The 16,303-nt window shown below is 42.9% G+C and overlaps 1 protein-coding gene across 1 annotated transcript in view; it reads right to left on the reverse strand.

The window, feature by feature from the left end:
- Nucleotides 1–16,303, reverse strand: part of prkci (protein kinase C, iota) — a 141,726-nt gene that overhangs the window by 47,229 nt on the left and 78,194 nt on the right. The gene's annotated exons all lie outside the window — the stretch shown is intronic.

Raw genomic sequence — 16,303 nt, forward strand, 5'->3', positions numbered from 1 at the left:
GGACTTGGAGGGTTGGATCTGGAATGAGAATGGGGGTTGGGGGGGAAAATCGAAATTGGTGAAGTCATTGTTGATGCTGTGCAACTTTAGGGTCCAGAGGCGGAAGATGAAATGTTCTTCCTCCAATTGGCAGGTGGCTTTGATGTGGCGGTAGAGAAAGGCCAGGATTTGCATGTCCTTGGGAGAGGATGAGGGGGGTGTTGAAGTGGTTGACTGCAAGGTGGTATGGTTGTTTGGTGTGCACGGACCAGAGATGATCCCTGAGCCACTCTGCCAGTTGGCGCTCAGTCTCCCCGACATAGAGGAGACCACAGAGAGCAACAGATACAGTAAATGAGGTGGGTGAGTGTGCAGGAAAATTCCTGCCATATTTGAAATGATCTTTTGGGCTGTATCTAGAAATTTGTTGGATAGAATGTGAGGACACAGGGATTCTATCCTTGTTGTGGTCGGGGGCAGGGAGGGGTTCGAGGTCAGAGGTGCACAAAGTGGAGGAGGGTATTGCTGATCATGTGGGAGAAGAAATTGTAGTCCTTGAAACAGGGGGACATCTAGGATGTTCTGGAGTGGAAATGCTCCACCTGGGAACAGATATGGCGGAGGCTGAGGAATTTAGAGTAAGGGTTCGCATTTTTACTGGGGAGAGGGGTTGGGAAGAGGTGGAGTCAAGTTTGCTGTGGGAGTTGGTGGGTTTGAAATAGATGTCTGTGTTAACTCAGTCGCCAGAAGGGTGCAGAAAGGGGAGGGAGATGGTCCATCTGAACTTGAGGTCAGGATGGAAGGTGTTGGTGAAATTGATGAACTGCTCAACCTCCTCGTGGGAGCACAAGGTGGCACTGACACAGTCATCAATGTAGTGGAGAAAAAGGTGGGGGATGGTGCCGGTGTATTTACGGAGGAGGGACTGTTCCATGTATCCTATGAAGAGGCAGGCATATACGGGTGCCCGTGGCTACCTCTCGTCTGTAGGAGTAGGGGGATTCGAAGGAGAAGATGTTGAAGGTGAGGACCAGTTCCACCAAACGAGTGAGAGTGGAGGAGGGAAGACTGGTTGAGTTAAGATATGAGATGAATTCGGTGGGGCAGGAGCAGGTGGAGACAATCATTCGACCGGTGCTGTCAGGCTTTGGGTAAAAGTAGAACCGGGCAGCGTGGAGGTGTAAACAGAGTCAAACGTGTCTCACTGGAAAAAAAACACAACAGGCCAGGCAGCATCCAACAAACAGGAGAGTCGATGATTCATGCATAAGCTTTGATCGAGAATATGGAGGGGGAAGAGGCCTGAGAGATAAATAGAGGTGTGGGGGTGGGTGTGGGACTGGGGTGAAGGTACGTGGGATGGCGTTAGATGGTTGCAGGTGAGAGGTGATTACAATGGATCAGTGGGGAGGGTAGACGAAATAGGTGGGAAGGAAGATGGGCAGGTAGGTCAGGTCAACAGGGCAGTGCCAAGTTGGAAGTTTGGATCTAGGATGAGGTGGGAGGGTGGGGAGAAATGGAAATTGGTAAACTCATCTCATTTATTCGATCTGTTGCTCTCAATGTGGTCTCCTCAAACTCAGGGAGACCACGCGCCAACTCATGGAGTTGCTCAGGGAACATCTCTTGTCACGCACACCAAACAATCCCACTACCATATGGCCAACCGCTTCAACTCCCTCTCTCACTCCCCAAGGACATGCAAATCCTGGCCCTCCTCCACTGCCAAATCAAAGTCACCTGCCAACTGGAGGAAGAATGCCTCATCTTGCACCTTGGGACCCTACAACCACACAGCGTCAACATTGATTTTACCAGTTTCTATATCTCCCCAACTGCCCCACCTCATCCCAGATCCAACCCCACAATGCCCTCTTGAGCTGACCTACCAATGCATCTTCCTTCCCACCTATCTGCTCAAACCTCCACATGACCTATTGCAATCATCTCCCATCTACATCCACCTATTGCCATCCCACCTACCCTCCCCCAGCCCCTACCCTCCTATTGATCTCTCAGCCCCCTTCCCCCTCATTCCTGAAGGGCTTATACACAAAACATCAACTCTCCTGCTCCTTGCATGGTGTCTGATCTGCTGTGTTTTTACCAGCGCTACATTTTTTGACTCTGTTCACATGCCAGGGACGACAAGCACAAACTTCGCACAAAGTTACTGCAGTTCATTGTCATATAATTGACAAAAAAGGTAAGTCAGTTTTATTACAGATGTAAGTGCATTGTCAAAGCCAGTCTGGTACCATTGTTGGCTAATATGCACAAGGAGGAAGAGGAATGGAACAGAGTTGATGGGAGAATTCACTGGCTACAGGAACAATCAGTGTTTCTGCTGCCATAGATGTGACTCCAGGATTGTGTATTAACTCCCTGGTGCTAAGATTGTTACAAAGCAACTGCAGGACAGGATTTTGGAGAGCGGGAACAAAGAGCTCTTGGTTCACATTTGTTGCAATATACATATGAAGTGGAATGAGGTACAAAAGCTCATTTTAGGAAGCTAGGATGGAGATCAAGAAATCTAGACCTCAAAAACAAACATAGCCCTCGGATTAATACAATGTCTCTTGAGATCACAGGAATAGGAGAACTAAGCAGCTGAACATGTGGCTGGAGAACTGGTGTAGGACAGAGGACATCAGAATTCTGAAGTATTGGGACCTGCTTGGGGATGGGACATTTTCAAGGTTGCATCTTGCAGGATCAGGACCAATATCCTCACAGGGAGACGCTGCAATTGGGTGTGGTTTAGACTAATTGGAAGGTAGAAGGAAACAGGAGAAGGATCTTTGATTTGAGGGAAGCAAAGCCAATAACGGGGTAGAGAAGTAATAAACAAAATTAGAGGACGAATTAAGCAAGTGCAAGAATCAAATGATCAGAATTCAGAATAATGTTAAATAAAATAAAAGCAAATCTACTTGCATGTATGCAAAATCTGTTACAATGTTAATATCCTGAAGGCACAAATGGTGTCCATCATTCATTTTCCTGTACAAAGCAGTGGTCATAGGGTGACCAAGTTTGGGAGCTGAATGCCCAACAGCATTTATCATTGTGGAAAACAATTCAGCAGAGATGGTTGTGCAATATCACTGGACTAGCAATCCAGAGTCTCAATCATTTCTTCTGGGTACATGGGTTCAAATCCTACCATGGCAGATGGTGAAATTTGAATTTAACAACATCTGGAATTAAAACTGATTTGGAGATGTACAAAGTTAAAACTCACACAACAGCAGGTTATAGTCCAATATTATTATAGTCTGGTAATAGTCCAGAATTAAAGTTAGTCTAATTGTAATCAAGTACCCATTGTTGGTTGTCATTCAAAATTCATCTGGTTCACTAATGTCTTAGGAAAGGAAAGGTGTCATCCATACCTGATCTGGCCTACAGAGCCATAGAAATGTGGTTGACTGGGCAATCGGAAATAAATGCTAGCCTAACCAACGATATCCCCATGCATAGGAGCAGAAATTAGACCATTCAGCCAATTGAGTCTGCTCTGCCATTCAATCACAGATAGACAAGCAGGAGGCTGGAAGAACACAGCAAGCTAGGCAGCATCAGGAAGTGCAGAAGTCAACATTTCCGGTGTCACCCTTCTTCGGGAATTCTTCCGCCAATCAATCATGGCTGACAAGATTCTCAATCTCCCGCTTTTTGGCTGTAACCCTTGAACCTCTTGTTATCAGACACCTATCTATCTCAGTAATAAATAGAGACTGGCCTCCACAGCCTTCCCATGAAAGAATTTTTTTTAAATCCATGGGCAAAGAGGTGGTGGTGGTCGGGTACCACTCATAATAAGGGACAACATCAGTATGTTAATGAGAAAGGATCTTGAGTTGTAGGATCAGGCTGTAAGGTGAATTTTGGTGAAACCAAGAAACAGCTATGGGCACTGGTACAAGTGGGCGGCACGGTGGCACAGTGGTTAGCACTGCTGCCTCACAGCGCCTGAGGCCCGGGTTCAATTCCCGGAGTTTGCACGTTCTCCCCGTGTCTGCGTGGGTTTCCTCCGGGTGCTCCGGTTTCCTCCCACAGTCCAAAGATGTGCGGGTCAGGTGAATTGGCCATGCTAAAATTGCCCGTAGTGTTAGGTAAGGGGTAAATGTAGGGGTATGGGTGGGTTGCACTTCGGCGGGTCGGTGTGGACTTGTTGGGCCAAAGGGCCTGTTTCCACACTGTAAGTCTAATCTAATCTAAGTCTTGAATAAGACTTCAACGCATGCTGGTAATGTTCGAATCAGGGAATTATAGATGTTTGTAACATATGTAATAATTAGCTTCAACTGGGTGACCGAATCAGCACTAAAGCTATGGAGGATAAATTCCTGGAGTGTAGACAGGATGGGTTTCTGGTGCAGTATGCATCTGGTGCAGTTCATTTTGATATTAGAGCCTTGAATTAGAACAAGGCAAACCATTAAAGGATAATGGGAATGTTGACTAGGGTGGATTGATCAAATGCTGTGCAAGATTTGATGCTTGACATGCAATGACTAGTATTTAAAGTACCATATGATCTACGTACGCACTTGTTCTTCTAAGGCGCATACAAGATGAATTAACCATGGCCAACAAAAGCTCAAAACTGCATTTAATCAAAGAAAGTGCTTAAAAGATACCAGAAAATGTGGTAAAGCCAAGGGTTGAGAGCAATTTAGCGTTAGGGTTATTGCAGAAGGCAGCAAAAGATGACCAAGAAATTGATTTTTAAAAAAGGGCGAAAGAGAATGCCAATGCAAGCTAATTAGCAATTTAAAGACAGACTGTAAAACATTCTCTAGGTTTGTGAATAAAAACATTAGCTCGGATAAGAGGTTTAAAGTGAGAGGGGAAATATAGAAGAGAGACCCAATGGCAACGCAGAGGTTGGTGCACATATGGAATGAGTTGCCAAAGAAAGTGGGGAGGCTAGTACAATTAGAACTTTTAAAAGACATCTGGATGAGTATATGAATAGGAAGAGTTTGGAGAGATATGGGCCAAATGCTGTCAAACGTAATAAATTTATGTAGAATATCTGGCTGGCATTGTCAAGTTGGACCAAAGGGTCTATTTCTGTGCTGTATATCTCCAAGATTCTAAATGTGGGCCCGAAACATGTTGACACAGGAGAAATTTAAGGAAATGGCAGATAACCTAAACAATTACTTCGTCTCACTTTCATGGAAAATACGGAAAATCTCCCAAACTATAAGACGACAACAATAGTTTGTGAAACTGAAAGAAATTAACATTAGTAAAGAGATAGTACTTCAGAAAGTTAAATGGATTGAAGCTTTATTAATCCCTAGACCCAAGGGAGCACTATCTCAGTGTTGCAGTGCCTGGCTACAGAAACAGTGGAAGCATTTGTGGGTATCTTTCAAAATTCTGTAGATTCTGCAAATGTAATCTCATTACTTAAGGAGAGAGGGAGAAGGAGAATGCAGAACTATAGACCTATTAGTTTGATGTCAGTGGTACAGAAAATGTTAGAATCTAGTCAAAAGGATATGATAAATAGGCACTTAGTAAATACCTGAATTAAATAATTTATTGAATTGAATGATTTATCACTTACACTTTACAGTGAATAATATAGTAAAAGTGAAAAGCTTCAATTGTCGCCACAATCTGGCACCATTTCGAACCGTTTAAGAATAAAATAATTTTAAAAAGTGAAAGGATCTATCTTCGTTTCACTGCCTCTACCATGAATGCTGAGCCAGCTCACCGACACTTACACCTCCACCCTTCTTCCAATGACCCGTCTGCATCAGACCCACCAACACTGAAGCTGCCACTTTTTAGGTGCCATCTCTTTGCTCCTAGATCCATCTTTCTGTCACTGGGGCCTCTGCTGAACCCATACATACCCCGCAACCAGGAATCCCTGGCACCACCACCTTGCCGACAAACAAGCCTACCGCAAGCAGGAACTGCCACCACTGCCTCAACTACAACCAGGAGTCCTCACTCTGATCTTACTAGGACAACAACCAGGATTCCATGCCTCTGCTGCCATTTCAGTGACGACAGGAGTACCCATCCCAAGCATATCGCACTGCCATTGCTACCTTACCAACACCAGGAGTCACCATTCTGGGCTTACTGCAACCAGGAGTCCATCTCCACTGCCAGGCCAGGGCGCCACTGCCTTACTAAGAGTTTTGCTCCAGCTGTTTTCCTCCAAGATGTCACCTTGTTGGCGCTGCAATCTCAGACTGCTAGAGAAGCTTTGCTGCTAGTCCCAAATGCCAGGAGGATGTCTATGCTGCCACCTCCAATCACCAGGAGCAGTAACCGCAGCTGCTGCCTCTGACCACCAGGAGGTTGCCGCCAGTCCATGTAGAGCTCACTCTCACCGCCATGCTGACACCACCAATTAACCCAAAGCAAAAGGCTTCAAAGTAAAGAAAAACCAATGACAAAATAAAAAAAAGGAGTAAGCAGCAAAAAAAAAAACCGAAAACAGAAGGGACTGAATGAGCCCTGGGCTCGAGAACACATATGAAGTGCTGTGACTCTGCTGCCATCTTGAAAACAAATGGTCAAACTGGGCAGTCAATATGGAATTTTGATAAGGAAATCATTATTGTCAAAACTGTGGACTACCTTTGAAGATGTACATGTCTTTTCTCTAGGAGGGGGGATTTCAAGATTTTTTTTTAAGTTGAGAGGAGAGATATTTAAAAAAGGCATGGGGGCACTTTTGTTCAAACAGAGGGTGGATTGTTTGTGGAATGAACTTCCTGAGGAAGAGGGGGCTGTGGACACAATTACAAAGTTTGAAAGACACATGGTTAAGTAAATGAATAGAAAAGGTTTGGAGGGATTTGGGCCAGGTGCAGGCAGGTGCAATTAGTTTGGTTTGGGATAATGTTCAGCATGGACTGATTGAATCAAAGGATCTGTATGACTTTATGATTCTATGTTACTTGAAGCATAGATAAAGGTGAACCAGTAGAAGTGATGTTATACTTTCAAAACGCTTTTGATAAGGTCTCATACAAGTGGCGATTAAACAAAATTTATAGTACATGGAATGTGGGGTTAATGTAAAAGTATTGATTGAAAACTGGTTAACAAATAGAAAACTAACAATAAATGAGCCATTCTCAGGATGGTTGGTTATTAGCAGTTGAATACTTCAAAGGCCAGGGCGAGGTCCACAGCTGTTTGCAATTTATATAAAGCAGACAATATGGTTTCCATCAGAAAAGAGTTAAGAAAATGCATGCTTATTCTATAGAAAGTGAGTCTGGGCTAAGAATGGAAGATAAGGAGGTGGCATATGAAATGAAGAGGTATTTACACCAGTGTTCACTACAGGATGCAAGTAGTTCCCCAGAAATAGGTGTAAACCAAGAAATGGAAGGGATGGAGGCCAAGAGAAATTTATAGTAACCAGAGAAATGATACTAAACAAACAGTTGGAGTTGCAGATTGGCAATTTCCTGGGTCCTGATCAATATTATTTAAGGGCCTTCAAAGAAATGACTGCAAACAGATAGCTGGCCCATTGCATTTAATATCTCAAACCTTTCGAGAGATTTGGGGAAGATTTGTTTGATTGGAAAATCTGAAATTAAAAACTGTTTTACTCAGAAATGGGACAGAGACAGAAAGCAGAAACATCGATCATTAGGAAGCTATTAGAAGCCACTGAGAAGGCATATAGTAGGGCACTAAGACAAATTCAACATAATCAGGTAGAGTCAACATGGTTTTGTGAAATAAAAATCATTTAACCATTTGATTAGTATTCATTGAGAAAATAAGATGCGTGGTGGATAAAGGGAAAATGGTGAGTTTATAGTATTTAGATTTCATAAAGGATCTAATAGGATGCAACAAAGGTTATTGCAAAAAATAAACATTGTATTGTATGCAGCAACATATTGGCACAAATGGAAGATTAGCTTGTAAACAGGAAATTGGGAAAATGACCATTTATGCCTATTCCCTTAGCAAGAAGCAAAGCATGATGTACCAAATGCATCAGTGTTAGGGCATCAACTGTTTACAATTCAAATAAATAACTTTGTTAAACGTATGGTATCTAAATATGCTGATGCCACAAAAGATAACTCTAAGGGGATGTAAGCATGTTATAAAGACATCGATTTGGTTTGAGAGGGTAAAGATCTGGCAAATGTCACATGATATTGGAAAATGGGAAATACTTCATTCAGGATGAATAAAAAGCATAGAATTTCTATGCAGGTAATTAGAAAGTTAATGTTATTGCTTATAGAGTCAGAGTCATACAGCATGGAAATAGATTCTTGGATCCAACGTGTCCATGATCTCCAGCATCTGCAGACCTCATTTTTTACTCCAATGTGTCCATGCCAATCAAGTTTCCTGAACTATTTGCCTGCATTTGGGCCAAATCCCTCTAATCCCTTCCTATTCGTGTACCTGTCCAAATGTCTTTTAAGTGATTTAAATGATAAGTTGCCCCTCAGGGCTCTCTTAAATCTTCCTCCTCTCACCTATTCTCTCTTTTTTTGAACTCCCTTACTCTTTGGAAAAACCTTTGCTATTCACGTTATCTATATGTCCCTCATGACATTATGAACCTCTAAAAGGTAACCCCTCAGCCTTCTACTGTTCAGGGAAAAGAGTTCTAGCCTATCCAGCCACTCCTTATAACTTAAACCCAACAGCCTCAGTTTCATCTTTGTAAAATATTTCTGCAGCATTTCAATTTAGTAATATCCTTCCTGAGATAGGGTAACCAGTACTGTATGCATTTCTCCAAAAGTGGTCCAGTGTCCCAACTCCTTTACTCAATGCTCTGACCAGTGAAGGCAAGTCTGCCAAATGTTTCGCACCACCCTATCTCCCTGTGACACCACTTTCAAGCAACTATGTATCTGAACCCCTAGGTCTCTGTTCAAAAACACTCTCCAGGGCCCTACCATTAACCGTGTACAAGTCTTGCCCTGGTTTGTCTTACCAAAATGCAACTCCATCTGCCACTCCTCTAGCCCAAGTGATCAAGATCCCATTGTACTCTAAGACAGTCTCCTTCACTATCAATTTTGGTGTCATTCAAAAATTTAATAATGATGCTTTCTATATTCTCATCCAAATTGATGATATAAATGACAAACAAAAAAGTGAACAGCACCGATCTTTGCAGAACACCACTAGTCACAGACCTCCAATCTGAAAAACAACTCTCCACCATCATTGCCCTCTGCCTCCTGCCGTCAAGCCAATTTTGAATCCAAGTGGCTAGCTTGCAGCTAATCCTATGATCTAACCTTACTAACCAGTCTATCATGCGGAACTTTGTTGAAGGCCTTGCTAACATCTATGCAGACTACATATACTGCACTGCATTTATCTACCTTCTCGTTCACCTCAGAGTCATAGAGATGTACAGCATAGAAACAGACTCTTCAGTCCAACCCATCCATGCTGATATCCCAACCCAATGTAGTCCCACCTACAAGCACCTCGTCCATATACCTCCAAAACCATCCACAAACGCCTTTTAAATGTTGAAATTGTACCAGATTCCACCACTTCCTCTGGTAGCTCATTCCTTACATGTACAACCCTCTGTGTGAAAAAGTTGCCCATTAGGTCCCTTTCATATCTTTCCCCTCTCACCCTAAACCTATGCCCTCTAGTTCTGGACTCCCCGACCCCAGGGAAAAGACTTTGTCTATTTATCCTATCCATGCCCTTCATAATTTTGTGAACCTCTATAAGGTTACCCCTCAGCCTCCGATGCTCCAACGAAAAAAGCCCCAGCCAGTTCAGCCTCTCCCTATAGCTCAAATCCTTCAACCCTGGCAACATCTTTGTAAATCTTTCCTGAACCCTTTTCAAGTTTCACAACATCTTTCCGCAATATTCCAACAGTTGCCTAACCAATGTCCTGTTACAGCCCCAACATGATCTCTCAACTCCTGTACTCAATATTCTGACCAATAAAGGAAAGCATACCAAATGCCTTCTTCACTATCCAATTTCAAGGAAATATGAACCTGCACTCCAAGGCCTCTTTGTTCAGCAACACTCCCTAGGACCTTACCATTAAGTGTATAAGTCCTGCTAAGATTTGCTTTCCCAAAATACAGCACCTCGCATTTATCGGAATTAAACTCCATCTGCCACTTCACGGCTCATTGATCCACCTGGTCAAGTTCCTGTTGTAATCTGAAGTAACCTTCTTCGCTGTCCACTTCACCTCCAATTTTGGTGTCATCTCCAAACTTACGAACTATACCTCTAATGCTTGCATCCAAATCATTTATGTAAATGACAAAATGTAGAGGACCCAGCACCAATCTTTGTGGCACTACACTGGTTACAGGACTCCAGTCTGAAAAGCAACCCTCCAACACCACCCTCTGTCTTCTACCTTTCAAATGGCTGGTGCTCCCTGTATTCAGTGAGATCTAACTTTGCTAACCAGTCTCCCACAGGGAACCTCGTTGAACGTCTTACTGAAGTCCACACAGATCACCTCAACCCCTCTGCCCTCATCAAATCTCTTTGTTATTTCTGCAAAGGACTCAATCAAGTTTGTGAGACCCAACTTCCCATGCACAAACCCATGTTGACTATCCCTAATAATTCCTTGCCTCTCCAAATACCTGTACATCCTGTCCCTCAGGATTCCCTCCAACAACTTGCGCACCACTGACGTTAGGCTCACTAATCTATAGTTCCCTGGCTTGTCCTTACCACCCTTCTTAAACAGTGGCACCATGTTAGCCAATCTCCAGTCTTCCGGCACCCTACCTGTGACTATCGATGATACAAATATCTCAGCAAGAGGCCCAACAATCACTTCTCTAGCTTCCCACAGAGTTCTAGCGTACACCTGATCAGGTTCAGGGGATTTATCCACCTTTATCCGTTTCAAGACATCCAGCACTTCATTCTCTGTAATATCGACATTCTGCAAGGTGGCACCATCTAGTTCCCTCCATTCTATGTCTTTCATGTCCTTTCCACAGTAAATACTGATGCAAAATACTAGTTTAGTATCTGCCCCATCTCCTGCAGCTCCACACAAAGGCCGCCTTGCTGATCTTTGAGGGGTGAAAAATGTGCTGCCGGAAAAGCGCAGGTCAGGCAGCATCCAAGGAGGAGAACCGATGTTTCGGGCACAAGCCCTTCTTCAGGCTTATGCCCGAAATGTCAATTCTCCTGCTCCTTGGATACTTCCTGACCTGCTGCGCTTTTCCAGCAACACATTTTTCAGCTCTGATCTCCAGCATCTGCAGTCCTCATTTTCTGCTAGTTTGAGAGGCCCTATTCTCTCCCGCGTGACCCTTTTGTCCTTAATGTATTTGTAAAGACCCTTTGGATTTTTCTTAATCCTATTTGCCAAAGCTATCTCATGAACCCTTTTTGCCTTCCTGATTTCCCTCTTAAGTATACTCCTACTGCCTTTATACTCTTCTAAAGATTCACTCAATCTGTCCTGTCTATATCTTATATATGCTTCCTTCTTTTTCTGAACGAAACCCTCAATTTCTTTAATCATCCAGCATTCCCTATACCTACCAGCCTTTCCTTTCACCCTAACAGGAATATACTTTCTCCAGATTCTTGTTATCTCATTCCTGAAGGCTTCCCATTTCTCAGCCGCCCCTTTACCTGCGAACATCTGCCTCCAATCAGCTTTTCAACATTCTTGCCTAATTCCGTCAAAATTGACGTTTCTCCAATTTAGAACTTCAACTTTTAGATCTGGTCTATCCTTTTCCATCACCATTTTATATCCAATAGAATTATGGTCGCTGGCCCCAAAGTGCTCCCCCACTGACACCTCAGTCTCCTGCCCTGCCTTATTTCCTAAGTGTAGGTCAAGATTTGCATCTTCTCTAGTAGGTACATCCACATACTGAATCAGAAAATTTTCTTGTACACACTTTAATTCTTCTCCATCTAAACCTTAACACTATGGCTGTCCCAGTCTATGTATGGAAAGTTAAAATCCCCTACCATAACCACCCTATTATTCTTACAGATAACTGAGATCTTCTTACATGTTTGTTTCTCAATTTCACGCTGCCTACTAGGGGGTGTATAATGCAATCCCAATAAGGTGATCATCCCTTTTTTATTTCTCAGTTCCACCTGAAAATCTTCCCTGGATGTATATCAGGAATATCCTCCCTTAACACAGCTGTAATGTCATCCCTTATCAAAAACGCCACTCGCCCTCCTCTCTTGCCTCCCTTTCTACCCTTGCTGTAGCATTTGTATCCTGGAACATTAAATTGCCAGTCCTGCCCATCTCTGAGCCATGTTTCTGTAATTGCCATGATATCCCAGTCCCATGTTCTTAACCATGCCCAGAGTTCATTTGCCTTCCCTGTTAGGCCCCTTGCATTGAAATAAATGCAGTTTAATTTATTTATTCTCCCTTGTCCCTGCCTGCCCTGACTGTTTGACTCACTTCTGTTCTCAACTGTACCTGCCTCAGATTATCTTTTTCCTCACTATATCCCTGGGCCCTCCCCCCCCCCCCCCGCCACTAGTTTAAATTCTCCCAAGCAGCTCCAGCAAATTTCCCTGCCAGTATAATAGTCCCCTTCCAATTTAGGTGCAATCTGCCCTTCTTGTACAGGTCACTTTTACTCCAAAAATGATTCCAATGATCCAAAAATGCGAATCCTTCTCCCATACAGCAGCTCCTCAGCCATGCATTCATCTGCTCTATCCTCGTATTCCTGCCCTCACTAGTTCATAGCACCAGGACTAATCCAGATATTACAACTCTCGAGGACCTCCTTTTTAAATTCCTGCCTAACTCTGTGATTCCCTTCAGAATCTCAACCTTTTCCCTTCCTATGTCATTGGTTCATTGTTGACAACGACCTCTTGCTTGCGCCTGTCCCTTTTGAGAACATTCTGCACCCTCTCCGAGATATCCTTGATCCTGTCACCAGGGAAGCAACACACCATTCAGATTTTTTGCTGTTGCCCACAGCAATGTCTGTCTGTACCTCGGACTCAAGAATCCCCTTACACAATTGATCTCTTGGAACCTGACGTACCCCTCATTGCAGTAGAGCCAGTCTCAATACCAGAAACTTGGCTGTTCATGCTATGTTCCCCTGAGAATCCATCACCCCCTACATTTTCCAAATCAGCATACTTGTTTGAAATGGGTACAGCCACAGAAGACTCCTGCACTACCTGCCTACCTCTCTTACCTTTTCTGGAGTTAACCCATCTAGGTGATTGTATCTGAGACTTCCCCCCTCTTCCTATAACTGCCATCCATCATATACTATTGTTGTTGTAAATTCCTCAATACTTCTAACTGTCTCTCCAACAGATCCATTCAATCTGATAAGATTTGCAAGCAACAGCATTTATTGCAGATATAATCCGCAGTAACCCCAAAACTCTCTTTAAACTCCCACATCTGACAAGAAGCACATATCACTCAACTAAAGGTCATTTTTTTGCTCCTTCACAATCTACAGACCCAGAAAACAACACACTTATTCCTCTACAAAACACTGCCCCAGGTTAAGTTAATAGCAATGGCTTATATTTTAAGTTTAATGAAGAGACATATGTCCAAAAACATATAATCAAGAAAGAACCCACTCTACTCACTACTGCAGACTTTCTGTAGGCCGCACTTAAAATACACTTATTTGATTCTGTGCTGTGAACTTCGCCCAAACAGTTCATCCAAGATCAGTTGTGAATTTCACTGTTTGTTAGTTTTCCCAGAAGAACTCTGATTTCCAGCGTTATACGAATTCAAACAGCAAAGGCAGAAATGTGTAGGTACACTGTGGTATCAGTTTCTTTCTCGCTCTTCTGCACTGACCTCACCATGTGCTTCTTTGTCTTTTCTTCATCCTTTTAAAACTGTTGTTTTGATTTTTTTCTCCAAAGTTCCAAAACAATGCCATAGCATATGAAACAGTATTTGCTGCTCCTTGAATTTGAGGAAATCACCTCCAACACCTAAAATACCTCAAAAAAGGAACAGCTGATACAGCCAGAACTTTTTCCGTCCTCCATCTTGGATGACCCAGAATCCTTCTCTTCAAGACAGAACTAATTTGAGAGACATCACAAAGCCATGCCAATATCTCTTGTCTTTTCAAGTGCATGGAGATCTAGTTTCTCAGAATCCTTTCCAATAACCTACCCACCCTTGACCTTGGGTTTACCAGTCTGTAGTTCCCTGGCTCTTCCTTGTAGTCTCTCAAATAATGGCTTATTAACCATTCTTCAGTCTTGCTGCAACTCACCCATGTCTGTTGATGATACAATTCTCTCTGCTCAGGGTCCTGCAATTTTCTCCCTGGCTTCTCCCTACGTGCTGGGATACAATTAATTTGGGTTCCAGGAATTTATCTAGCTTTATGCATTTTATGAGCTCCAGCACTTCCTCTTCTGTAATGTGGACTGTTTTCAAGTAATCACCATTTATTGCCCAAATTCCCTAGCTTCCACGTCCTTCTCCCTGGTAAATACTGGCGCAAAATATTTGATTAGATCTCACCCATCTCCTGGGGTTCCACACATAGACAGCCACAGTAACCTTTAAGAAGGCTCTCTTTCACTATGCTTTCCCTAGTTGCTCTTATGCCTTTAATGTACTTGTAGAATCTCCTTGGATTCTCCCTGACCTTATCTGCCAAAGCTTTCTCATATCTCCTTTACAGCATCCTGATTTCTCTCTTAAGTCTGCCCCTACTCCTTCTACTGTCCTTGAGGGATTTACTTGATTCCAGCTGTCTATACCTGTCATATCCTCTTTTTCTTGACCAGAGTCTCAATATCTCTAGTTATCTGGTATTCCATTGCTCCCCTTAATTTCTGAACCATCTTCAATCTTTTCTTACTACTGCTTAGGATACCCCACCCCATCTCCTTAATAGTTTAACGCAACAGAGATTATGGAGTCAAGTAGAAAGACAAGCCGTAGGTTAGCATACATGCAGGGTTTAAGTTCAAGGCAGACTAGGAATGAAGCAAAAAGGAGGGATAACTTAAGATATATTACTAGAGATGATGGAAATCATGAGGATAAGGAATTTAGCATTAAGGCGCTTTACCTGAATGCTTGTAGCATTCGTAACAAAATAGATGAATTAACGGCACAAATCATTGTGAATGATTATGATGTGGTAGGCATCACAGACGTGGTTGCAGAGTGTACAGGACTGGCAGTTAAACATCCAAAGATTTACAACTTATCAAAAAGATAGGAAGTTGGGCAGAGGGGGCAGGGTTGCCTTGTTAGTTAAGAATGAAATTTAATCTATGGCACTGAACGACATAGGGTCAGATGATGTGGAGTCTGCGTGAGTGGAGTTAAGGAACCACAAAGGCAAAAAACCCATAATGGGAGTTATGTACAGACCTTCCAGCAGTGGTCAAGACCAGGAGTGCAAAATGTACTGGGGAATAGATAGGGCATGTCAGAAAGGCAATGTCACAGTGATCATGGGGACTATGCAAACTGACAGGGTGAATAATGTTGCCAGTGGATCCAAAGGAAGGGAATTCATGGAATGCTTACAGGATAGCTTTTTGGAACAGTTTGTGATGGAGCCCACAAGGGAACAGGCTATTCTGGACTTAGTGCTATGTAATGAGCCAGACTTCATTAAAAAATCTTAATGTAAGGGAACACTTTAGAGGAAGTGATCATAATATGGTGGAGTTCAGTCTACAGTTTGAAAGAGAGAAGGCAAAATCGGATGTAATGGTATTACAGTTAAATAAAGGTAACTGCAGTGGCACGAGAGAAGATAGATTATCTGGGTTGGGGGAGCCATTAAAATGGCGAAGAGCACTGGGCAATCAGAAGATTGGGAGGACTACAAAAACAAACAGAGGATAACAAAGAGAGAAATAAGGAAGGAGAGGATCAAATATGAAGGTAAGGTAGCCAGTAATATTAAAAATGACAGTAAAAGTTTCTTCCAATACATAAGAAATAAACGAGAGGCAAAAGTAAAAATTGGGCGACTCCAAGTTGATGCAGGAGGGCTAGTGCTGGGAGATAAGGAAATAGCTGAAGAACTTACTAAATACTTTGTGTCAGTCTTCACAGTGGAAGACATGAGTAACATCCCAACAATTAAGGAGAGTCGGGGGCAGAGTTGAATATGGTAGTCATTACAAAAGAGAGAGTGCTAGAAAAGCTAAACGGTCTAAAAATTGATCAATCTCCTGGCCCCGATGGGCAACATCCTAGAGCTCTGAGGGAGATGGCTGAGGAAATAGCGGAGGCATGGGTTGTGATCTTTCAAACATCACTGGAGTCAGGGAAAGTCCTAGATGATTGGAAAATCGA

This window comes from Hemiscyllium ocellatum, chromosome 13 (assembly GCF_020745735.1).
Source record: "Hemiscyllium ocellatum isolate sHemOce1 chromosome 13, sHemOce1.pat.X.cur, whole genome shotgun sequence".
NCBI classification, from domain to species: Eukaryota; Metazoa; Chordata; class Chondrichthyes; order Orectolobiformes; family Hemiscylliidae; genus Hemiscyllium; species Hemiscyllium ocellatum.